Raw genomic sequence first — 25692 nt, 5'->3', positions numbered from 1 at the left:
AGTGTGTTGGCTTTTGTAACATTCACATATCAACTGTATGACTTTTTCCTGTTGAAAAATAATTCAGGAACATGTTCAGAGGCTCCCTTCATTTGTTACCTGAAGTTTCCTCGTCATATTTGATTACTCGTTCGTGAGAACTTCGCTAACTCTGATAGTTACGAAACACAAGTGAACTTCATAGCTGACAGTTGGCACAATTCTCAAACGAGAATTGTAACAATAACTGCGGCAGGAGACGATTGGTTTATTTACATTCCCCGTTCCAATGCGTTATGGGTTTTTGTTAAGTAGCTAATTCCACCACGCGGATAAAATCATATGCAACATATTTTGGCGAAGGCGCAGTTTATAAGTGATGCATCTCTATATTTTGGCGAAGAATCGATCCCTCATTTAGCGTATGCGTACCCCTCTGTCTAGACGAAGCATAGTATCTTCGCTTTGGCGAAGGAGTTTTTATTTATTCGCACAGCAACACCTTTCCATATTTTGGCGCAGACGCCGCCATTAATTTTTGGGAATGTGCGGACCTCCATTTTGGCGAAGGCGCAACACTTAATTCTGGCGAAGGCGAATGTCTTCGTTTTGGCGGAGGATATTTTATCAATTTTGGCGAAGGTTTGAATATTTGCTTTTGGCGGAGGTGCATTTGTTTATTTTGGCGAATTAGTTATGAACATATAACAAACTGGCATTCCTTGTCGATGAATCTGATGAAATGAAAGAATCACAAAGGTATCTCATGATACTTTTTAATAGAGTAATGGAACGACACCTTCCATATATTCGAATTTTGAACATTGAATTTACGGTCGAAGGTAGGGAGATGAGAAAGCTGAAAATTAATTCTCCCTCGCATCAAAAATCGACGTGTTCTAGCGTTTTTACAAATATTGATTATGAATTCTGGAAGTTGGGGTGAAAAATTATATTGCCCCACGCTGTGTATTTCTTATTCTTCTTTATATTCCACTATGGAAATCTATTTTTCTTTATTCACCATTAGACATTATATTCAATTGGAATTAGCGTTTAGCTACGAATTCGGCTAAATGGGAAAACTAGAAGCATTTTTATTGGCCTTCTCGATGCCAAAAATAATAAAAATTCACAGTCGCGTTTTCAAAATATTTCATAAAATTATATTTTTTCAAATAGAACACTCTGTATTTCATCATGCATTTCGATTCGATATAAAATTGTCAACAACAGCGCTCATATTACCTTTTTTCATTGAGTTGAAAATGAGCGACTTATGTGGAAATATTTATTTACTTCACTAGTACAAAAAAGTCATTGTTTTGACGAATATAGAGCTATAAAATATCGAGTAAGTATTCAAAAAAACCGCCTTCTTGTTGAACAAATATTTGGTTCTTTCTTTTGACACTACATGTTGGTTCCAACAGAATCCGGCCATCAATTTTATTCATTATAGTTTCAATATACTACAATATTATACTCAATATCTACAATATTATATTTCATTTTGTACACCCCATTTTTCAGAAATCCACAAAAATAAAAATCTAGAAGTGTCATGTCTGGTGAACGAGGAGGCCACTTGACACGATCATTTGTAGCAATCCATCTGTTTCCAAAACAGTCTCGCAACATTCTCAACTCAAATGTGCTGGTACTCCATCCTGGTGAAAATATATCAAGATGGTAAAAAAAAACTCACTCACATTCTCCTGAATTCGTAGCATCAATGATAACGGAGTTGGTAGTGGTGCCGACTCAATTTGTAACGCCCTGTATATTATGAATATGTATTTTTTACGAAACTGAACTATCTTTCTATCTATAGAAAAATACGATTGAGATATATTCCTGTTTGATTCATGTGAGATTCAGTTTATGCACTAAAAATAAATAGATACATTCTGGAATGGTTGAAAACAAGCTTGAGAAATGTTTTGAGATACAAATCAAATATTAACGGTTGAAATTATCAGAATTGTACTCCGTGGAATTATTCAGTTTTACAAACTCACCAGACCAGAAACGAAGCTCTTTCCGAAATAAAAAGGTTCGGTTTGCAGTAACACTCACCTGAAACAAACATTACCATCAACGTAAAATTGTATACACATGAATTGAATACCTTGCTTAAACTACTCGTGTGCAGAATTTCCGAAACACCCTGTACTTCTACGGTACCGGATCCCCCGGAGCGAAATTTCAGAGAAACACACTCGCAGCTGATCGAATCAAGCCTCTCTGCCACGAACCCCATCGTTTTTGATTTACAAATAATTGGCTGACGCCAATCTCCCTTAACGGGATGATTTATATTTTGTTTACCCGAACGTCACCGAAAAGAGCAAACATACAAGACGGATAGTTGTTTAAGTACCTCGGACGTTGGAGTGTTGAGGTGGAACGACAAGCGAAGAGGGTGAAAGCTCATTGAAATAAAATTAGTCAGAATTTGTTTGGTTCGGACAGTTATTGTCTAATACGATTCCACTACGGTTCGAAATCTACTATGAAGGAGCAATGAAATTAGAATGAGTAGCTGAAATATCAATTATATTAGGCGATAAAACGTGAAAACAAATAAATATACAAAATGAGAATGAGGGTTTCCTAATTGTACAGTTGAGCTGCATATTATATTTTTTCTGTTACTTCGCCATTTGCATCGGTCATGCCAACAAGATATCTCAAATATTTTATTTAATCCAAGTATGTGGAAGCAGCCTATCGTGGTACCAATACCCAAAATTAAAGAACCTAAGGAATTCAAAGACTTGCGACCTATAAGTCTTCTTCCACTTCTTTTGGAAAAGGCTATTGCTCAACAGTTGAGAAACCACCTTCACAACAACAATCTGGTTTCAGACCAAACTATAGCTGTGCTACAGCTTCATTAAACATATTAGATGATATCAAAGCACTTTGAAAATTTTCGATTCATATCTTTCACACAGACAACAAATTGTTAGAGTGAAGAGCCACATGTCAGATGTCAAGAATACTTCTTCAGGTGTCCCACAGGGTTCAATCCTTGGACCAATCCTCTAAATAATTCACACCTTCCATTTGACAACCTGTTTGAAAAAACACAAATAACATATGTATGCCGATGATACACAGTTGTATTATTATTTTACTCCTGACTCTGTACAGCAAAGCGAAAATATCATTAATGAAGATTTGAATCAATTCGTATCGAAGAATCATGCCCTGGAAGTTAATAATTCCAAATGCTCTGTGATTGTATTTGGGAGGGAAGTCACAAGGTCGAAACTCTGCGATCTAATCATAAAAATTGGTGACAGTGTTTTAAAAAACATACTTCAACATTGATTCAAAGAGCATTTAGGAAAATGAAAGTAGTATACCGTCATAGGCATGTCTTGAGGCTAAAAACCAAATTATTCATTTGTGATTCGTTGATAGCATCTATTTTCAACCATTGTGACGTAGTGTTTAATTGTTTTCTGAATAAAAATGAGCAACAACGAATTCAGATAGTTCAAAACTCTTGTTTGAGATTTTCGTACGGTATCAAGAAAAGAGAACACCTTCTGAAAAAACAATAATACCCAATATCTTCTACGACAAATTGGCTCTTTTAGGCCATAGCTAAAATATTTGTAACATTGTTATGTTTGTATCGATATCCGCTCCATCTTTCCTCTTCATTCGAATTAAATGTTGTACCCGCTATCACAATAACAATTACAATTTCAGGTCCTTTGTTATTTTTTTGTTTTTCATCTTTTTCATCTTTTTTTTTGTAAGGTGCAAGAGATAAAATGAACTCGGTTCAATCTCGTATCCTATTGACATATTTGTATTTTGTTTTTCTCCATATCATATAATGTTATTTCTGCTGTCTATAAACTCAGTTATTATTATTATTGTTTTTAGAATGGAAAGAGTTTACAACTGCAGCTGTATATATGAGACTGTGAGGACTGGCGAAGGAAGTGTATTGGTCAAACTAGACAAGCAATCATAACTAGCTTCAAAGAACACGTGTCGTACTAAAAATGAAGATTATGTGACTTACCCTTCATTGAAAGTTCTATCATTATAATAAACAATATCCAACGACCCTGAATGAACAATCCACGAAGGAAAAAAATAAACTACCCTCTCAATATCTCACCTATGTATCGAAGGTAGCTGAGTAAATATTGAAGCTCAAATTACGGCGGTCAATAAAATCACTTGATTGGAACATCAAGGATTAAGTGCCTATTTTCCACTTCGAATGAACTTGATAAGGTCGTAATAAAGTTACGGCATTACTAGACGGAAATATTTCGCGGAGCATAATACGCGGATACAATGTGTAATCTGTTTTTCCCGGGATAAACGTAAAGCTCGATCAAGAAGATGTGAGGACATTCTATTTTACATTTATTGTTATTTCGATACACAAAACGGTTTACACATTCTGTTACAGAAAATATAAATAACAATAAACTGAGGCATTCCGCAGATCTAACTAGGTACGAGGGGTATTCAAAAAGAAATGCTAAAAACATTTTGATTTGATAGGCTATCTGAGAGGGTCATAACTAAATGTTTTCAGAGATAAATGAAAGTTTACCTTATTTTTTGAACAGCGTACGGCCATTATTATCTAATTTCCCACTCTTCAAAACATAAATTGTGAATATTTTCTATTGATAACAAATTGTTCATTGAATGAATGAGTGAAAAATTATATTTTTTTTTGGAACTCTAAAAGCAGCGAGAAGGATAATTTTCCAATGAAATTGTTCATTAACATTGCCATTCCCTGTCAAAGATGAATGGTTGATCAATAAATGTGTTTTTATTCAATAAACAAAAACAAAATCTAACAGAAATCAATCTTTGACTATCAGATTATCATTTATTGAAAACATTTTCTCCTCACCAGAACAAAAATACTGACTCGCGACGCGCGTTTCGGGATCCAAATTAGCATCATCAGGAGATGAGTTTCAGTAATCTGCAGATGATGCTAAAGAATGACGAATATTTGATAGACAGATTAATTTCACGAAGGAAGAACTACTTAATGTTTCCATGAAACTGAAAACCAACAAGGTCGCTGGGCCATCAAATATTCCGCCAGAAATAATTGAGGCAATGGCCCTACAAAACCCGAATGATATCCTAACTTTCTACAATGAGCTAGCGAAGCAAGGAAACTTTCCAACTGAATGGAAGAAAGCTAAGCTTGTGCTTTTGAGAAAAGGCAACAAAGCCCTAGATAATCCTTCGTCATATAGACCAATATGCTTACTTGATTCAGAAGGTAACTATATGAGCAACTCCTGCGTACACGACTCAATGAAGAACTATCAGAAAGAGAGATTCTCCTGGAAACAAAGGAAGTCACAAAACTTGTTAGCATCACTAGCGGCGTGCCTCAAGGCTCAGTTCTTGGCCCTACGTTGTGGAATATATTATACGATGGTCTATTTTCTATAAAAATGCCCGAAGGAGTTGAATTGGTCGACTTTGCTGATGATGTGGCGATGATCGTTGCAGAAAAAAGAACTTTTAGTAAACACTGCAAACAGAGCACTTTTGCTAGTGGCAGACTGGATGGAGAGTAGACTTCTTAGTTTAGCTCCAGAAAAAACGAAGCAGTATTGCTCACTAAAAGGAGAAAAATGGGACCAATAACTTTTGATCTGCAAGGCACAGAGATAGTACTGTTGTTTCTGCCTCAAGGCAGAAACAACAGTTTTTGCGCTGGCCAATCTGATGCCCAATGTTGGGGGTCCTAGGTCCTCCAAGAGGAAGATTTTGTCTCGAGTAGTACACTCCCAGATTTTATACAGTTCACTATCATGTCACACAGTAACGCAAAACAAAAAATTGGTCCAATAACTCACCGGCCTACAGAAGAAATTAACAGTTAGAATATATAGTGCTTATAGAACTATATCTGCAGAAGCAGCATGTGTTATTGCTGGAATTCCACCAATAGAGCTCCAAGTCATCGAGAGAAAAGAGAAATATGCAGGCATTTCAAAGGGAATCGCCAGAGAAAAAATGATAAATAATTGGCAACAAAAATGGGATAGCGGTCAATATGGTAGAGGGACACACCGATTAATACATGTGATAGAGAGTTGGTTTAATCAAACCTACGGAGAGGTGGACTATTACCTCACCCACCAACCGTAGTGGCAATTGTATTTATTGTTTTCAGGTGTAAATTACTTCGATTCCATTGAGAGTACCCTCGTCACACAAACATTCACTCCACAACCCCCAAACTACCTTCATCAAATAATATTGTTACAACATATCCCACGATGATTAGATGAAACTTCGTCGAAATTAAAGAGCAATTATCCCTCCGCGATTCGTTAGGAAAGGTCCGCGCAGATGATATATTTTGATTGAGAACAGTATCCGCACGCCAGCATCAATCAACGTATTATCGGAGATGCTGTCTCGAGAGGAAGAAGCGATACATTCAGCGAGAAATTTAAAACTCGGGACTTAATCGAAATCAAATAAATGAAACAGATTTACTCGGTATTTAAATGAAACTCTTCCACCGCGAGATGATTAAAATTTAAATTCGAGGTTATGCTGTCGTGCAACTTCTTTGATTTTATTTTTCTGGTTGGTTGAGCGTATCTAATCGGGTGCGAAAATAGTCAGAGATGTTGATTAGAATACGGTGGAATTGACTTTTTTTTTGTTTGACACGATTACTCAAAAATGATCATTTCCCAGATGACTACAGAGTACTGACGAAAGAGTACATTCCGAGAAGAAGAAAGAGTGTGTTAAAATCAGTCTGACGAATGCTTCGAAAGTGGGTTGGCTTGGAAAAAGAGTGATAATTAGGTATTATTATGATGGACACGTGAATCAATAGGAATTCAAAGTAAGAGGAAGTGATGGTTTCATTTGATCAACTTTTCTGCACATCAAACCTGAAGATGGAACAAGTATAACGGAGAGAAATCTGCTCAATGAGTTACTGTCAACAACATAACAAGGTATCACTTCAAAAAATATTAATGATCGTTATGAAACATTGACTTACTTTAGTGAACCAACCAGTAACATCGCTCGTTTTTTGTAAAAGACGGGCTTGGATGTGACTTACCGGGCGAATAATAAGCAAAGCAAATTTATTGAGAACAATAAAGGGAACAATTTCTGTGTCAGGCACATCAGGAGATCATAAGTTGACTTGTGATTCTTGCCGAAAATGTTATATTGGCCAAACGGTGAGAACCTCTTCCAAAAGAATTAAAGATCATGGAAGTTGTTTCTTGAATGTCTATACAAATTCCATATTTGCAAACCATCTTCTGGTAGAGGCCGTGAGTTCAACCACGGCTATGAAGTATCACATTTGGAAAAGAAAGTTATGAAGTTGGGGGAAAATTTTCTTGATGCCCAAATAATGAACTAATCAGAAAGAATTCAGTCAAAATGGAAACGTTTAAGGAAACTATTATGTAGCAAAACAGATGTTTCGTAAACTGTCCAATGAAAATATCACAATAAATTCTTACTTCAAAACTTTGCTTATCGTCTTCCTCTCATCAAACCTCTCATAAATTTCTAATTTGTCACGTCCACCGTATTGAATTTAAAATGGCAGTATTGTCAAATTTTTGGAGCACACTGAACCAAAATTTGGCTTATATTTTTTCAAGGACAGAACACAAACACCACAGAAGAATCCTTAAAGCTCTCTAAGAGCGATGCCTCAGTTCTCAGGAAGTTTATTTCACATACACACAGTTCTCTAAATGAAAGAGTTTTCAAGCAGTGAAGCTCGAAAGCTGTATTGATGATCGCTTAAGCTGTTGAAGTTTTCCAAATATTTAGGGATATGGTTTTTTTACGGCTTTCTCCATAATTTTTCATATCACTCATAGCAATGCGACAGCTTCCTCGCAAAAAATCGACAATCCAAAAGTGTTCTAGAGAGAAATTCCCTCCTCCACCACTTGCAAAATACACAAATGAAGAGTATTCCCTTTCCTATAGAATATATTTGTATACTGATGATCACTTCTGTCATTTGAGTCCGACATAATTTCGATGAGGTGTAATTCCACTTTCTGCATTACACTCGACTACTACGAGACGAAAATCTCCGTTGTATTATGGAATGTTCCATATTTTGGACGTATAAAATGAAAAAGGGGAAGATTTTCACCACTGCTATTCTAGATGTTCGTGTAATTCTGGAGATACACTTTGCTATCTCAACCTGTCGTGTTCACACCATAAACTGTCAGGGTGTTTGATCCCAATCCTCGGGATTCTAGGGTAGATGCCCCTTGTTTGATCAAAGAAGTTCTTGTTATGACATAAAATATTATCAAGTTCGGAGAATGCATCAGATTAGCAAATTATCAGTCATGTTTTCAACTGTCGTAGTAGATATTAACACTCACCTTGAGAAATTCATTCTGCAAGTAAGGTTTTGAATAAACTTCAATAAAATCATAAGTTTTTCGTTCATTCCTGCTGATAAATATAAATGAACCATGTCAAATAAATAACCATACCATGAAGTCGCCTAAATCGCCCCACATTTAATATTGACAAATGCTTTAGTATGTCAATTACTAGAAAAAAAACTACAGAATGATTTTCATTGTAAGATAAAAATGAATATTTAGCAAAGAAGACAGAATGTAGAGATTTGGGAGTTATGCTGGATGAAAAACTCACTTTTGAGCAACATATGAATGCAATGTATAGAATGTTTGGCTTCATTATTAGGAAGTCATTCAAATTCACAAAAATATCCACATTACTAACATTTTATAATGCATTTGTCCGTAGTATACTAGAATATGGTGCAATAGTATAGTCTCTCTATTATGCAGTTCATAAAAATGAAGTTGAAAAGGTACAGAAAAAATTCTTAAGCTTTCTACATTACAAAAACATGGTGAATATACTTTCGAACTCACTGAATGAATTCAAATTTACAACCTCAGAATTTGGAAGAAAAATTGCTTTTCTACTATTTTTCTATAAGATATTGCATAATAAAATAGATAATCTACACTCGTTGTCAAAAATGTATCTGAACTGCAGTACATACTTCAATAGAAGGAAAGATATATTTGTTTTGCCTAAACCTTGAACCAATCTACGTTTGAATTCTCCACCATACAATATGTGTTCTCTTGCAAATTGTTTGAAAAATATAGATTTCTTCGTCAAATTTAATGTAAAAACATTTGAGGAAAATATTGAAATTGAGATGTCATCTTTAGAAATCAATAGTAATTGTAACTGAGAGTCAATTTGAATGGTAAAGGTACATTTATCACCCTCCTCAACCTCAACCTCACCCACCATACTCTCCAGATCTCTCGCCACTTGACTATCATCTTTTCAAGCACTTCAAGAACGTTCTCACCGGTATTAGCTCTGGGGTATCGTTGTATGCGGTTTTCAAGAATATAATTACATACATGTTGTTTATTACATCAAGAAGCGCCTCTTTATTAGCATCTTCAATATTCCGAACTCTGTGAAAACACTCCTGTGAAGGAATACAGAAAAAAGGGGGGTGTACCATAAGTTTGTTTCATCCAGTGTTTCACAAGTATGATTAGAATGTCCCCTCTTACTGTTGAACTTGAAATAATGTCACGCTAATGGATGTGTGTGATGTTATGGCTGCCAGTGCTGGTTTTCATTACGATCTGTAATTATTATGAGTACAAATATGCATTATTCCACCAATAAATGGATGGAATGGAATGTAATTGAACATCAGGCCATATGATTTAATTTGGATAACAATTTTGATATGGAATAATGTGCCAGTATATAGAGTGGTCCAACGAAAAGTATGCACTTTGCTTTTCTCCTTTTTTTGTACCTTAACGCAAAAATGCTCGGACAGGCCAATATTGCTTTTGAGGGGGACACATTTTAGATGTATTTTTCTACCTGTGCCTTCAACCCCCTAGCGAGGGTTAGTAACAACCCTACAGATTTAAATGGAAAGTGGGGTCGAGTGATATATCATTTGATACCTAATTTGTTGTATTTCACTCAAACATGTAGGTATTATGAAGAAAAACAACTACAAACCAGTACTTTGAAATATGTATTTGACTTAGTAGAATCCTACTTCAGCAAGTGCTGAAAATGTGACCCATTTGCTTCCATACAATAATACAGATTTTGTTCAAATCTATTCCTAACATTCTGTAGCATATCAGGTGTTATACTTCTGCACTCTGCTGTAATTCGTTGGCGAAGATCTTCTATGGACTCGGGCTGCGTAGCAAAACATTTATTTTTCAAGTGTCCCCAAAGGAAAAAATCTAAAGGCGATAAATCAGGTGACCTGGCAGGTCATTCGATGAGGCCTCTCCTTCCAATCCACCGTCCAGGAAACCGTTCATCTAAAAACTCTCTTACCGGAGCAACATAGTGAGGAGGTGCTCCATCTTGCTGGAAATGAAGCCGATCATCATTGTGATTTTGGTCATTTTCAATTATTTCTGTTATGAGAGGATCAATTGTATCTTCAAGCATGTTCATGTAGACCACACCAGTTAAATTCCCAGGAATAAAAAGTGGCCCTACGATATGACTACCTAATATGCCACACCAGACATTGATTTTTTGAGGGTACTGGGTATGGACCTCTCGGAATAAGTATGGGTTACTGTCATCCCAGTAACGGCAATTATGCCTATTCACAGCTCCATTCAAAAAAAATCTACTCTCATCGGAAAAGCACGTATTGAATGATAGGTGCGGATCATCAATTAGTAGCTGGCTCAGTTGTTCACAAAATTGCAGCCTTGTATCAGGATCATCTTCATTGAGTTCCTGTACTAATTTAATTTTGTACGGATGAAATTTATAGGCTTTTAACATCCGTATTATGGACGAACGGGAGACACCTGAGGCTGCAGCAAGCTGACGGGTACTTTGAGTATGATCCAATTCAACATGTCCCAAAACAGCGACTTCCACTGCTTCATTTCTGATCGGTTTCCGTGGCTGGTGTTTCACATCACAGACAGATCCGGTATCGACAAACTTTTGGACTAACTTGGCAACGTACGAATCATTCACATTTTTCCCAGTATGACTGTTATTAAAGAGGCGAGCAGTAAGTCTAGCACAACTATTATGTTGATAATAAAGTTTAAAAATTTCAACTCGTCCAGGAATGGAATAAACCATTTTTAGAGTAAAGTTGAAATAATTTCAAAAGCAACCGAACTGAAATAATGAACGTTTGCCTAAATTTTTTTTGTACACTTATCTGCTGTTGTTATTTGAACCAAAAAACGCACGAGAGAAATTGAGGAATGTAGTAGCGATAAAAATGCCGTTTTTTCCGCATTTTCATTAACACCAAAAATATCGAGTAAATGTTCTTGCTTTTTTTATAACTATTCAAGTAAATACAACAAATTAGGTATCATTGGAAAGATAATTTTGTGCCCTTTCAAATGATATATCACTCGACCCCACTTTCCATTTAAAATTTTAGGGTTGTTACTCACCCTCGCTAGGGGGTTGAAGGCACAAGTAGAAAAATACATCTAAAATGTGTCCCCCTCAAAAGCAAAACTGACCTGTCCGAGCATTTCTGCGTTAAGTTACAAGAAAAGGAGAAAAGCAAGGTGCATACTTTTCGTTGGTCCACTCGATATGACTGAAAACGAATGAAACGGCAATCAGAAAGTATAACGTGTTTTAATTTCACATTATCAATTATCCATAATGAAGAACAATAGTGAGGAATTGTGTGTTCCTGACGATATTGAAGAGGCTGCAAAAAGAGCTTCAATTGAATTGTTACCAAAAAATCGGCTCAGCAGTACGGCATCGCATATTCCAATTTTCTTAGCTGGTGTAGACTCGAAAACTTCGAAGGAAATTTCAGCGAAACCATCTTCCCAGCAAAAATTTTATGCAAATCTTTTTTTTTATGCAGAAAATCGCCGAACAAGCAGAACACTTGTGACTTTTATCTCTCACCAACAAACTAAACATGCTTTACAGTTGAAATTATGAACACAGTCCGTGAAATTTTAACCTTCACCTCACTTTTTGAACAACACATTACACTCCTCTCACACCGAAAAACAAACAATCAACCCCATTCTGAATCTTCCAGACCGTTTTCAATTTCCTGAAGACAGAAACTGAATCGTGGTCATCCGATAAGATCCAAGAAGGCGTATGCGGTTGTCAACAGAAACTCCAAGCACAAGTACTTTCAGTCAGTGACAGCTGTCAACGATTTACTTCAGAAGATTTGAGAAATGCGTGAAAATGTACGCGGAATTGGATGTGAGAAAGGAAAACATGTAGTGAAACACTTTAATGTGTGTGATTCGGCTGTTTTAAGACGTCGGTGGTGTAAGGAAATGGATTGTTTGAGCAAGACAGGTCAGTAATGGAAGTGTTTTTAAAAACAAGTACTGTCTGCTCTGTTTCAAGACTCTATTTGAGTGTATGTTGTTTCATTGTGCTTTTAAACTGATTTATGGAATTCTGTGAGTAATGATAATATTATTTATTCACGTAGGAAAGAAGAATACGGAACATTGCAATGAGAAGATGAAGGTGAATAAATGAGTACTTGATAAGTGTTTTTCAAACTTGTTTCGAGAAAATAGAATGCAAAAAAACTTATAAATAATAAACATACTGACTGACAATTGCGAAAATATGAAAAAATCCGATGAGTATCAAACTTGTCCAAATCTAAAAATAAATATTTACAAACCATTCGCACACATATACATATACATGTGTAAGTATGAATTAATACAATGGTTGATGCGTGGTAGTGGTATAGATAGATAGATAGACAGATTTAGTGAAGTTTTCGAATTGAACATATGAAAACTTAAGTCAGTAAGGTATAAATATATAACTAAAATACAACAAAAGATAATAAAATATTATCACAGGTCTATAAATTCGTGGGAGTACATTTAAGTATAATTCAATATTGAAAAAAAATAAAAAAATAAAATAAGTGTCACAGATATAAACGCATTTGTCTAAAATATATAGATATCAAAATATAATGTCTATATTTGTCAGGATTATAAAAATTTTGATGGCTAATACTAATATCTAGCCTTCTGTTTTCTGCAATCGTCATGAAGTTGCCATAAAAAATTCTTGCATCGAATACGGTTCCATGTTACACAACAAATCGAAAATTAGAATTTTGAAAGTATGCCGTCTGACTTCTTCTCTGATTGTCAGTGGTACATTACATGATGATTTTTTCAGGTGTTATAATTGTGTGACGGTAGGAGATAACTTGATAATGAAATGAAAGAGTTTGTCAAAAACACCAGCTTCGCAAGGCAAATTGTCTATAGGGGAGCGTTTACTTTTCGAAGGTATTAATATTGGAAACTTGTTTTGTAGTACTCCAAGAGCATGAAGGTGTGTTCGAAATGCCCCGCCCCAGCATGCTTTCCCATAGCGTAAGTTACTTTCTACTACTGCGAAGTGAAGAATTTTCAAGGTGGTGGAGTGGAGAATATTTATCTTAAGGTTTTGAATTTGTGTAGAACACTTCGCAGCTTTTTGCAAATGAAGTTTATGTGCTCGTTCCATTTGAGATGTGAATCAATAATTACCCCCAAATACTTTACCTTATTTACAGGACGAATCATTTGTTGATTGCCTAGGTCCCGGGCCTAACAAAGAAAATGCGTTTTTTTGTTTTTGTTCAAATTCGGCTTCATTTTTCAACGTTTTTCAACAGAAAAAAAGAGGCGAAAACGCTTAACCGTATTTGGAATCCCATACTGAAAGATGCTGAGGTGGCAGCAGTGCAACACCATGTAACAGGTAATAACACTTCGGCTAATAACAACGCACCAACTAGTTTTCTGTATGTTCATGGATTTCTAGAAAACTACAACAGAAAAGAGGAGGCGATAACGCTTAACCGGATTTCGAATCCCTTACTTGGGGATGCTAATATGGCATCAGTGCAACGCAATGTAACAGGTAATACCACTTCAGCTCACGATGGTGAGGTGGCAGCAGTGCAACACCATGTAACAGGTAATAACACTTCGGCCAAAGATGCTGAGGTGGCAGCAGTGCAACGCAATGTAACAGGTAATAACACTTCGGCCAAATATACTAAGGTGGCAGCAGTGCAACGTAATGTATCTGGTGATAACACTTCGATCAATAACAACGCACTAACTAATTTTCTGTATGCTTATGGATTTCTAGAAAACTACAACAGAAAAGAGGAGGCGATAACGCCTAATGAGATTTGGAATCCCATACTGAAAGATGCTGAGGTGGCAGCAGTGCAATACCATGTAACAGGTAATAACACTTCGGCCAAAGATGCTGAGGTGGCAGCAGTGCAACGCAATGTAACAGGTAATAACATTTCGGCCAAATATACTAAGGTGGCAGCAGTGCAACGCAATGTAACAGGTAATAACACTTCGGCCAATAACGCACCAACAAATTTTCTGTATGTTTATGGATTTCTAGAAAACTACAACAGAAAAGAGGAGGCGATAACGCCTAATGAGATTTGGAATCCCATACTGAAAGATGCTGAGGTGGCAGCAGTGCAACACCATGTACCAGGTGATAACACTTCGGCCAAAGATGCTGAGGTGGCAGCAGTGCAACGTAATGTATCTGGTGATAACACTTCGATCAATAACAACGCACTAACTAATTTTCTGTATGTTTATGGATTTCTAGAAAACTACAACAGAAAAGAGGAGGCGATAACTCCTAATGAGATTTGGAATCTCATACTGAAAGATGCTGAGGTGGCAGCAGTGCAACGCAATGTAACAGGTAATAACACTTCGGCCAAAGGCGGGCTACCTTACGAACTAGAAATCACGAATCATAGACCTCTGAAGAAGCCAGCCACTCCAAACCACGACGGTCTTCAAACCCGAAAGAAGATCGTAGCACTGAAAATATTGGCCGCGAAAGCCTTAATCAATTCACCTTAGGGTGACTGTGTGAATTTCTGGATTGGTTGTTAGGTCAGGAATCCTTGTTGGCTCATTTATAATCTGAGTAAGTCCGCTGCTTATTGCAGAAGCTTCAGACTCACGAACTTGTTCATCATTGATATTCGAGCCGTTCTATATTGTGGACATTGAAGTCTCCCACCTAAATGGAATTTTCACCGCACTTCAACAATCCCGTCCTACGAATATTGACATACTACTTTAGGGCGGTTTTGCTCTTTTCTGAAAGTCAATCTCCTAATTTTTATTTCAACACGTTCTCCATCGATACCACTCAGTGATTCAATAATTACTTTCGTCAGCGATACATTATTTCCACCAATTCTTTGTTGAGTTTTGAAATCTAATTCATCAAGAAGAAAAACAAGAGAACTCACTTCGATATCTACACTTCTCCGCCCTTAATGGGGGATGAAATATCATACCAAGTAATGAATTCTTTCAGAATTGTTGAGTTATCTACTTAGCAACGTCTGGAAGTGTTTATTTTTTTGAATGAGAAGCTTCACTGGAGCGGGTCTGAAAGATTTCAATTATAAGCATTTGCTTGAATTGATTTTCATGTTTTGCAGAAGGGTATGATGGACATAAAAAGTTATGGATTTGTACATGAAGTGAAGAAGTCAATTGAGATATTGATAGGTAGATTTCAGAGTTTCCAAAGACTTGGTTCCACTAATATCTATCTACCCTAGCTCATCAATTATGTGAAAAAAAGCTCTTAGTTTTTCTCCTAGTATTCTGTTATTTTCTAAATAGCGTTGTTTCTTGAAAAGCCTCTTGAACAAAGAACAGCTACAACTGTAATCACTACATGGCCTGAAAAGTTTCTGGCCAAACACATAGATGGCGCTTGCATTCACCGCTTTTTCAGTTAGTATAGTTGAAGTAACCTGTATTGTGCATAGTTAAAGCTGTCGGCGATCTCAAAGGCCAAAAAAATCAATACAGAGAAATAAAGCCGCTGCCAACTAGTCCATGTGGACTGTAGACTTGGTGGTTCGTACTGGATGATTTCAACTAACCGAGTTTTATGATTGGTTGAAGAGTCATATAGTTCATATAGTTCATATATAGGATGGTTATAGCAGTCGTGTTATCAATGTTCACTTGACCGAAATTCCTTTCTCAACTGTACGTAAAATAGTCAAAACAAATCGTATGAACGCAAGACGCGATGTTATATAGGATTATCAAAACTTTCAGATATTTATCTGAAAAAATCATTGAAAAAAACAATATACGACTGTTACAAAAGCATTGAGATACCTACAATTGAAATCATAAAGAAAAAATTGAATGCTTCCGGCCATCACGTGAGCTGCTGTGACAAAACTTTCCAGAATTGGATAAAGAAACTAGGATTTAGATTTGAAATAATAAACAAACGTCAAACAGTTATGGAAAGCAGAAAAATAGTGGAGTTGCGTAACAAATACTTAGAACACATAACTGAATATAGACAAGAACAACGGCAAATTTTCTATTTGAACGAAACTTGATATGATACTCACGACACAGTTACGAAAGGTTGGACTGATGGTTCGAAAATGTGTACGCCTAACATGCCTGCAAACAGAGGATCTCGACTAATCATTGTTCATTGCAAAAGAAGTGGAGGATGGGTTTCGAATTCTTTGAAATTATGTGAAAAACTTGAGGACTGCAATGTTGACTATCATAAGAACATGCAAGCTAAAATTTTTGAGGAATGGTTTGAAGACATATTGATCCCATATTGGGATGCGAATAGTGTAATAGTTCTTGACAACGCTTTCTATCATTTGCGACAGCTCATCAAAGTACCGAATAAAAATTCGAGGAAAGATGAAATACAGAGTTTTGTAATGGATAACAATTTGTATTTTGAAGATAACTATACCAAAAACCAACTACTTGAAGTTTTACAGACAAAAACATTTGAAAAAGTTTATGCCCTTGAGAGTATTGCTGAAATGTACCAAAATGCACCATACTGAGACTTTCCCCATATTTTTGTGTTTTCAATTCCATCGAGTTGATTTGGGGAACACTGAAACAAAGCATCAGGCGTGAAAATTATTTTCCATAATTTGATAAGAAGGTAATAGAGCTAGTTAAAGAAGAAGTATCTAATATTACCTAAGAAGACTGGCAGAAAAGGAATGAAGAAGTAATTTTAGTTGAAAAAGACTATATGGAGATTGGAAACTTCCATATTAAAGGTGGAAATAAAGTCATTATTGATTCACATGACGACAGTGATAGTGAAACAGAGAATATGGAGAAGGAATCATCAGAAGCTTTCGAAGAAGTTAGTGAAGTGTTTTTGATAGTTATTGTGATTCTTGTATAATCAGAAATGATTATTTAATAACGAAATTAGTTAGCTCCCTAACTATATTATCAAAGGGAGCTGTTGAAAGGTAGGTTACACTATATTGTTTACTTGATCTATACTAACCTTTACAAGAAAGCTAATGAATTTTCATGATATTCTACTGATACAATTGGAAACTAATAACATCGAAAAGTATGAAATTCATCCCCTTGAATTCTGACCAAGCATAGGAGAGGTTTTGGGCTAATGATTTTGATGAAACAGGTTTCTCAATATTATACAGAATATCCAAAATTCATAGTCACTTTTTTATAATTTCGGACAAAGATAACTTTGTTATTTCAAATAGAGCACAATGTAATTTTTTGGTCTGAACAATACATAATTCAATTATCTTTCATTTCATTTCGAAGTTTCCCATAACTAACCTAAACAGTTTTTCAGATATTTCCGTTTTCGAATATTAGTTCTTACTTCAATGCATTCTTTGAATCAAGATAGTATAGAAAAGAAATTTATTACTCAACACCCGTATCAGCACAAAGTACTAGCTTTCAACAGTATATTCCACAGACTGATATATGTGGTCTTGTCAGAGGCGAATTTCAATAAAGAACTGAACATAATGAACCAATTATTACGATAGCAGCCTAATACATTCTTCTATCAAAAAAGTTATACAGCCAAGTTTTGAATGAAGTTTACCCAATTCAAAGAGAAGAAGATAAAAGTTATAGAACTTTAACCTAACCTAGGCCAACCCACTACAAATATTTCAGATTTTCTGTACAACAAATGTGTGAATATTGCTTTCAAAATCAACAACAACTCAGGCATACATATTAAGAATAACAAAGATGAAAGTTCAGTTTCAGAAAAATCGGGAGTGTATAAATTATCATGTGGATCATATCCGATGTTTTATGTTTAATGGAACACAAAAATTGTTTCCAGAATGGAAAAATGAATTCCATATATGCCACTCATTCAAGCACAGAGGGATATGAGTTCAAACATGAATACAAGCCCCTCCATTTCCAGAAGAAAGGTTTGAAACTGAATCTGTTGGAGAGTATGGAAATAAACAAATTCAAAAACTGTCAATATCTTATGGACGATCGAACTGAATTGAAAAACTTGCCATTATTGAATCTGTTTATTTGTTTTTAACGATTGGTGACAAAAGTAATTTTTTATTGTGTGAGTGATATAGGGAGAAAACGTGAAAAAATAAAAATCATGAGATCTCATCTCAGAAAGCACCAGCGTCGCTATTTCTCTGTATCAGGTTCGACGAAATATATATCATCACGCAGGGAATGAATTAAAGAAAAAATGAAACAAACATTTCCATTTAGAGTGGAAAAGTTTTCGTTAATCTTGTTTCATCTCAGTTGAAATAACGACCGAAAGATTTTCATCACGATCTAGATATGTCTCCTATACTTTGTTCAGAACAATTTCATAATTTCGCATAACAGAAATTACTTTCAACATGTCTGTTGTTCATTATACCATTGTAATTATATCCATGAAATCCAAGAATTCCGAATTGTACAGTAAAGCGTTCCCTAGAACGAATAATTCAGGTTCAACTATCGAGAATTGGTGGATAGAAAATATGTCGGAATGTGTATATTGGACGGTTGATTTGTTTATTATTCGACTCCATGTTATATTTTTCCAATTAGAATAACAATTCCAATTGAAATAACGAATATTGAAATCGAGTTGCCCAGATATTTAATCAACAGCAACTGCATGAGGCGTACAGTATACGGCAGGTTTTGAAAAGCAGCAGGTGATATTCACCCACGATGGTTGCCTTTTATATTTCGGAATAAGAGAACGAAAACAAATATTAATGATCGAAAATCACTTTATTGTTTTTCAAAATATTTCCCATGAAAATCTATACTCTTTTGCATGCGTTTGAACCAATTGTCGAAGCATATTTGCCACTCTGATTGAGGTATCTCCAAAACATGGATTCTGAATGCAGCAACTGCTTCTTTATGTGTCGAAAAATGTTGACCTCTCAGTTTGTTTTTACGTGCGGGAATGAAAAGAAGTCACTCGGTGCCAAGTCGGGACTATACGGCGGATGACTCATCAAATCTATGTTTTGGGTGCTCAAAAATGCAGTTGTTTGAGCCGATGTGTGAGAGCTCGCATTGTCGTGGTGAAGAGTGATCCGTCTTCGGCGGTTGGTTTTCCTGATTTCTTGGAAGACAACTGGCAAACAAATGGTTGTTTACTACTCAGAATTGACTGTTCTACGTTGTTCTACTGGAACGGTTGCAACATGTCCAGTTATTTTTAAAAAACAGGCGACCATTTGCTTGGAAGTGGTTCGTGCGCGAACAACTTTTATTGGATTTGGCTCGTCTTGAAACACCCATACAGTCGACTGCTGTTTACTTTCGAGCTCATATGCGTAAATCCACGATTCATCACCTGCCACGATATCATAGACGTGTTTTGAAGCACCGCGATCGTATTTTTTGAGCATTTCCTCTGACCAATCGACACAGGCCTTTTTTGAGCCATTGACAAATTGTGTGGGATCCAACGCGAACAAATTTTTTTACAGTCGAATGTTTATGCAATATTGAATGTATACTGGTCCCACTGATACCTAAGGTTGTCTCAATCTCACGATAGGTCACATGGCGATCTTGCAATATCAGTTCGCGCACATCATCAATGTTTTTTGGAACAACAACTGATTTTGGACGACCTTCACGAAATTCATCTTGGATTGAACTACGACCACGCTTGAATTCACCATACCATCGATAAACACTGGTCCTTGATGGGGCTTCATCGCCAAAAATTGAATTAAGTTCATCCATGCACTGTTGCTGAGTTAATCCACGTCGAAATCATAAAATTATAGAGAATAATTGGCCTGCTTGTACCATGGGATAAATGATTTTTCAGTAAAATGACGCTTTTCCCTATTTCTCATTGGGAAACTTATCAGGACGAATTATATTGACGTATGTCGCAAAGTACTCCTAAATGTCCGAAAATAGTTTTTCCGGACTAGCGGGCTTCCAGGACGAGCTGTAGACGTTTTTTCCGGACTTTTTACGTTAATAACTATCTACTGAAGCTTTTGTTTTGCGATGTTTCTAGGAAAATAGTTACTCAACTATTCCAAAATTGGAATCGATTATCAAAAATTTGCTTTCATTGTGTAAATTTTATCAATGGCTATTTTTGTCAGTTACAAGCTGATGTGAATCTACGATGAAACAAATTGCAGCCTGAAAATTCGGCTATCCATGCGAATCCGCGTCGGATCGATATGTGATTATTCAAAGGAATGCATATTGTGCCGATTTTACGAATATAAGCATATTTTGAAAATGTAATTTGCAGTTTCGCCAAAACGAATACACGCGCCTTCGCCAAAATGGATACCAGGCGCATTCGCCAAAATGACGAATTAAGTCGCCGAAATTAAACGATACTTTTTGCCAAAACGAAGGAATACTTCTTTGCAAAAACAATAAAATTACAATGCGCCAATACACAGAAATGTTTCAGTAAAATGAGGTAAAGGATTCGAAATGAAACAATGTGCATTCGCCAAAATTTAGAAATACCCCTTCGCCAAAATGAAGTAGTGTTCCTTCGCCAAACTAAAGACCCGTGATTACACCAAAATATATTTTTCGACAGACGAAATTCCATAATGAATTCGAGTAAAACTTTATTGTGAATTTTTCAGGAAACAGTACACAAAGCCACAACACTTGTTTTAAAATACAATAACCTCTTCAGGCATATTTATAAAATAATACTATAAATTATATCAATATACTACAAATTGTGCAATAAAAATCTCATAATAGTTATTTGAGTATAAATTTATCAATTTTCTCGCTATACAGGATGATTCAAAAGTACTTTGACAAACTTCAGGAAGTGATTTCTCACAATATTCTAATACGAATTGTCCAAATAAATAAATGTCCGGAAACGCTTCGTTTCCAAGATACAGGATGTTGAAGTTTTATTTTCGTTTTTTTCAAATAACTTTTGAAATACTGAACTTAATCAAACGAAACTTGGTAATAGGAGGTTTTTGAGGTGTCGAATTCGAAACTGATGTTCTTATTGCTCTTACTCGTAGGGGGCACCACCTATACGTCTTTTTCTTTTTTAAAGATTCATAACTTTTTTGGGCGTACTTCCAAACACATTTTTTAGTAAAAAAATCGATTCCTCTATCATATCTACGTAAATAAGCTACCCTTGTTACTAGTCGCTGTAAGCAACCATTTTCCAAATATTTGGACTTGAAAACTTCAAGTCTATTATTTGATAATCGATGCATGTTGAAGTTATTACGAATATTTTGCATTTTTCACAAGAATGCTTTGGAAATAAATTTGACGTTTGTGCGTAGTTTTGGTAATTACATATTTTGTGACAGTTTGACATTTTATTGAAGTTTCCATAAGTAGAAGTAGAAAACACTTATTTTGAAAAAATGGATTATTTGAACAATAATGCTCATTTAGCCGATATGCATTTCTTTTATGGCCTTGCGGATGGCAATGCGCGCGAAGCAAGACGTATTTACCAGGAGCGATTTCCTAATCGAGTACTGCCTTCAGCTCCAACATTTGCTAGTCTCCACCGTCGTTTGCCAGAAACAGGTAGCTTTAAGAGGGCAGCTGATATTATTGGAAGACCACGAGCAGTCCGAACCCCAGAATTGAAAGAAGCTGTTTTGAACGCTCTCGAGGAGAATCCAGAACAAGCACAAGAGTAATTGCTGAAGCTGTCAATTCTACTCAGTCCACAGTTTGGAGAATTATCCACGATCAACAGTTTTATCCATACCATATTCAAAGGGTACAAGCTCTTTTGCCACGAGACTTTCCCCAACGCATTACTATGTGTCAATGGTTTTTGAGAAAATTGGCTGGAAATCCTCAATATTTAAGGTATGTACTCTTCACGGACGAGGCAAACTTTTCCCGAAATGCTATCACAAACTTTCATAACAACCATGTTTGGGCTCTCGAAAATCCGCACGCAGTTAGTGAAAGGCATTATCAGTATCAATTTTCTGTAAATGTATGGGCGGCAATAATTGATAATTACTTGATAGGTCCTCTCTTTCTTCCGCTCCGACTGAATGACGCAACTTACAGACACTTTTTAGAAAATGAATTGCCGAGACTACTTCAGAATGTACCATTAGAAATTCGTATCCGCATGTGGTTTATGCATGATGGGGCTCCGGCCCATTTTAGCGTTGTAGCCAGGGAATTCCTTAACACAGTCTATCCAAATCGATGGATCGGTAGGGGTGTAGAAGAACCTAACCAGGCGTGGGCACCAAGGTCCCCAGATCTAAACCCGATAGATTTTCATTTTTGGGGACATTTGAAGTCACTAGTTTATAAGACTCCAGTAGTGAACGAGGAAGATTTAAGAAACCGAATAGTAGACGCCTGTGAAATAATAAGAAACACACCAATAATTTTTGAGTGGGTACGAGATTCAATGACTGGACGACTGACTGACTGCCTGTATCTTCGCTGAAGGTGGACACTTCCAACAATTTATTTGAATACAATTTAGTTTCGTTTATTTTAGTTTATTCTACATATTCAAAATTTCCTGAAATAAAATGTTGACATTTCTTGCAAATTTTATTAAAACAAATACTGATTATGCACCCTTGATACAAAAATAACTATTTCGCTTAGTGATGTCATAAAGGAACGTACCCAACAGTAATGACCTCTTCAAACGAGTAACACGTCAAATTCATTTCCAAAGCATTCTTGTGAAAAAAGCAAAATATTCGTAATAACTTCAACATGCATCGATCATCAAATAATCGACTTGAAGTTTTCAAGTCTAAATATTTAAAAAACGGTTGCTTACAGCAACTAGTAACAGGGGTAGCTTATTTACGTAGATATGATAGAGGAATCGATTTTTTTACTACAAAATGTGCTAGAAGTACGCCCAAAAAAGTTACGAATCTTTAAAAAAGAAAAAGACGTGTAGGTGGCGCCCCCTACGAGTAAGAGCAATAAGAACATCAGGTTTGAATTCGACACCTCAAAAACCTTCTATTACCAAGTTTCGTTTAATTAAGTTCAGTATTTCAAAAGTTATTTGAAAGAAACGAAAATAAAAATAAAACTTCAACATCCTGTATCTTGGAAACGAAGCGTTTCCGGACATTTATTTATTTGGACAATTCATATTAGAATATTGTGAGGAATCACTTCCTGAAGTTTGTCAAAGTACTTTCGAATCACCCTGTACATATATTCTCAGTTCGAAAGATGTCTAAGAATCTGTTAGAAACAATTCAAAATCCAAACAAAGGCTGAAACTTAAACTTCTGGTATAAAATTGATCCAAAAACAAGTACTTTTCTCGATCGCCAAGAATACGGAATCCAAGAATGGACATTTGAAGAAATCAAGGCATAATTGGATGGATGAAATATCGAATTAACTTCTACGTAAACAAAAACTAGTTTTCAAATGAATCAAAACACAATTCCTGATTGAATTTGCCTTCACTTGCAGAAAATCAAATAAATTCACTAGGAAATGACAGTGGGTATTTCATTGACTTTTCTCGGTCCAAACCAACACTTTCCAACACATTGTCAACAGCAGCAGTCAATAGTGAGTTTCACACTCAGATAGTTGTTTTAAAAATGATGAATTTCAATGAGTTATTGGTGAAAAGCCGCATTGAACCAAAATAAATAAACTGAGCCTCAAAAATTTGTGAAAAACTCACAACATCGTCCGGCAGAATGATTTGAAAGCAATTATATATAAGAACACAAGGCAAACACACACACACATACTGAATTCGAAATATTCAGAACCAAAACCTGAAGAGAGGCCTGAGTAGGGAAGAAAAAACGTTTACATCCCGGAAATTGAAAGAAACAGATTGTGGAATGGAGATACAATATTTGATCAATTATTCATTTGCTCGTTGATCTCGAATGATTACAAGTGGTAATGTGTACGAATATAATTTTCTTGTCATCACCAATATGAGAAATTTATTATGTTGAATCAAAAACTGAAATAATTATGAGAATTGTGACTAAACGTACCAATCACTTGATTTTATTTGTCAAAACCTTTGAAATCTATGCTATAAAATACTTTAAATCACGCTTAGAAAAAACAGCATAGATGGGTTTACGACCAGTTTGAATAAGTTCAATTCCGTTTAGTATTAATGTTGTTGCTTTCTGCCCAACTGAAACTATGATACGTATACTTTCTCAAGGGTTTGACATTCTTCTAAAAGTTAAAATTTTTTATTGATTGAAACTTGGAAAATGTAATATGAATCTTTGAAAATAAATCTTGTGGGTTCACTAGTGATTTGGGGGGATGTAAATTTATTTTGATAATGCAATGATTTCATTATATTTCACTTGGTTTGGAATTTAAAACTCTGTAAAATATTCTGCATTTTTTAAAAGAGTTCAGCGCTGAATGAGTCAGGATTTGTGACAAATCTATTATTGATAACAATACATTTTGTGGGACCAATTTTGATTTGAATACTTTCAAATTAATCCATGTATTATTCATTATTATTATTACTTCAGTATATTTTTCTTATCTTAAAAATATGAAACAATTTCACGTACAGATCATTCTTATCAAGGGTACGACGAGAATCTCCACTGTGATCGAACAATTTTTTGTACTAAAGCTTTGCAAGATTTTGAAACTATTTCAGGATTTTTTTTCCACTAATACTTTTTTCTATACCTAATGTAATAGGTTCATAACTAATTCGCCAAAACGAAAGCATACTCCTTCTCCAAAATGAAGATAGGCGCCTTCGCCAAAATTAAAACATACATCTTCGCCAAACTAAAGAATTGCAACTCCGGAACGGGACGAAATGACGGAATACTCCTTCGATAAACGAAGATATGTTCAGTAGGCGAAACGTAGAACTGCCCCTTCGCCGAAATGAAGGAAATAAGGTCGAAATGAAAATGTGTTTATTCACCAAAACGGAGAGCTGTTCCTTCGCCAAAAATTAAAGGCGGCTCCTTCGCCAAAATAAAGAAATGGTGCTCCGCCAGTGTTCAGTTAAAAGTAATTATTTTGGAAATATTTTTCTTTCGTGAGATTCAATGTTGATACGGAAGTAGCTGCTCCCACAGTACTTTTTTTCAGTTTATTTAATGTCCCTCCCCTTTTATTTTTTGAACGGATCAACTCAAAAAATTGAAATTTGGGATAATGAAATTAACAATAACATCATTGTTCAGTTAGAATATTCTAATTTAATTTTCGGTTTCACTAGTAGAAAGGTACCACGTCAACAATCTCTAAAATGGTCAAT

The 25692-nt window shown here is 35.6% G+C and overlaps 1 protein-coding gene across 4 annotated transcripts in view; it reads right to left on the bottom strand.

The window, feature by feature from the left end:
• Positions 1-25692, bottom strand: part of Dh31 (diuretic hormone class 2) — a 79938-nt gene that overhangs the window by 53144 nt on the left and 1102 nt on the right. The window lies entirely within an intron of this gene.

This window comes from Leptinotarsa decemlineata, unplaced genomic scaffold (assembly GCF_025532065.1).
Source record: "Leptinotarsa decemlineata unplaced genomic scaffold, Ldec_3_MD MMD2_tig00026361_RagTag_RagTag, whole genome shotgun sequence".
Lineage (NCBI taxonomy): Eukaryota > Metazoa > Arthropoda > Insecta > Coleoptera > Chrysomelidae > Leptinotarsa > Leptinotarsa decemlineata.
This window is presented reverse-complemented; position numbering and strand designations above follow the sequence as displayed.